Genomic DNA, 2,329 nt, shown 5'->3' with positions numbered 1-2,329 from the left:
AAAAAAGCTTCACTTTAATCAAACCATGCTTTGTTTGCTTTCAAAGTTAGGTGGGCACACACAGTGACACTCTGACTATGAGCTGTGATGCATCACAAAACACTGATGTTTCATTTTGAGAGAAAAATAAGAGGAAGTATTGTTTTCTTTTAACTATGTGTCTCAGTGGTCTCGAACGTGGTCTGCTGCTCATATTGAGCTGATTATTTTTTTAAATTCACTCCTGATGTGGCATTCATCATTCATTCATATTCTTAACCGTTTATTCCCTTTCGGGGTCACGGGGCTGCCGGAGCCTATCCCGGCCACTTGGGCGAAGGCAGGGGACGCCCTGGACAGGTCGCCAGTCTGTCGCAGGGTAGAACATCCACAGTCACACACCCATTCACTCTCCTGATGTGGCATTTGTAGTTAAATTAGAAAGACATAAGATAGTTCCCTGTTTGATTTTCTGGGAATCAAAAGTTGTCCTACTTTGACCGCAACATGACAGACATTTCTGGTTTTTCTCATTAATTGTTGTTGGAGTGTGCTATCCTAGGCACCTTAACATTGGGAGTTGGGTCATCTAGACCCACTAGACAGTGCTCTGAACCTTTTTTCTTCAATGATTTGTGATCTTCACTGGTGTCCATGGATTACATGAAATCTTTCCACCTTTATCCACCTTTGTCATGGTAGGGAGAACACGTCAATGCAAGGGTGGGGTCATAGTATAGCACAAGGGTTAAATAGTTTGTTTCAGCTGACAAAAGTGCACACTTGGACTTGCTGAAAATACAACAGTCTACCACAGTATTGGGTATAAACCACCAAAAGATCTCACACCAAATTAGATTGTGGACTGTGTGCATTTCCAAATGGTTTAAGTGCTGCATGTGACCTAGGACTGCATCGTGTCCAGTCCAAGGATGGGAGACCAGCCTTTAGAGTGTGCATTTAATCTGGGTAACATCATTTTAAAATTTGTGTTGCGCTACACAAATTACCTGGTGGAAGTGTCAGTTTACCAAACTTGTTTGAATTCCACTGCATAGAAAACAGACACAGCACATAAAGAGATGTGTTCCACATGACAGTGTTTTGATTAATACCCAGTAACAATAAACAAACATGCACGACAAATTTCAAGTAAAAAGACATTTCAACAATCACTGCTATTGTAGCTTATGCCAAAGTGCTAATATTTGGGACATTATTCAGCTTAAATATTGCTAGTGAAGACTTGTGCGTGTGATGGAAACACCCATTGCTTTTACACATGGCTCATTAACAAGGCCACTCTTGTGCTGTTGGTGTTTATTGTTGCGTTATTTTATCGCCACAGTGACTTACTATAAAATCAGTATTAGGCTGAGATCTTTAAGTGTGTGTTGTGTGTGTGCTGCTTGTAAAGCCTTCTGCTTGTTTCTGTGGATCCCCAGCTGTCACTTCATAAATATGTTTTCCAGGGCTGGAGGCAGCAGGAGAATGGTGCTTCTAAATCAACTTGACTAAAACCTGAATGCTTTGACCCACTCCAGTATGTGCAGGAAACAACACACTGAAAATTCTAAATTCTAAGACCGCCTTTGACGCGCAAAGATGAATGAGCCTGCTGCCAAAAACAATACTGAAACAGCATTGGGAAGCAATGCATTCTCTGCAGGCGCCATTATGGGCCTCAACGAAGAAGGCTAGGACGACATGAAAGGCTGGATCCATAGTGGTACTTGAAAATACCGGCTAGACCTAAACTAACTGATGTAAAGGGTTGCAGTTTTTTGGCAGCTCTCCTTTTTCCCCCTACTGAGATTTAAGGGCAAACTCTGTTAAGCTGAATGGAGATAGAAGCCACCAAGCCATCAATGATGGGAGAAGAATATCAAAGAAATTCTCACACACCAGGAGAGAATATCCAGCAAAGAAATATTTACATGTTTTCCACCGGATAAACCTCTTCTGCCATTACAGCTCTTTTTCATCCAGAAACTAATCAAACATCTCTAGCCTCTACAACAAATAAGAAAAAGAAAAGAACTTACATGAGCTTTTCTTTATGCTTAGGGGTTGTTAAACATCCAGTGTGATACTGGATGACATTAACATGAACCTTTGAGGAGAAACAACACCTAGAGATTTATTCTAGTCAACTTTATCCAACCCCTGACAACAGCCACATTGCTGCCCAAGCAACAACTTCACGATGCAGTCCTAAAACAGATCAAGGATCTTATGACCAATGCTGTCTTGTCTCCGTTACCTGATTTAACCGACAGTATGGCATCTGTTTTGGCTCGGGATGAGTGTGACGTCATGTGCAGGAGCTGTGTTTGTCTGAGGTTTACAG

The sequence above is a fragment of the Oryzias latipes genome, chromosome 15, assembly GCF_002234675.1.
Source record: "Oryzias latipes chromosome 15, ASM223467v1".
In the NCBI taxonomy this organism is placed as follows: Eukaryota; Metazoa; Chordata; class Actinopteri; order Beloniformes; family Adrianichthyidae; genus Oryzias; species Oryzias latipes.
Note: the sequence above shows the minus strand (reverse complement) of the source record.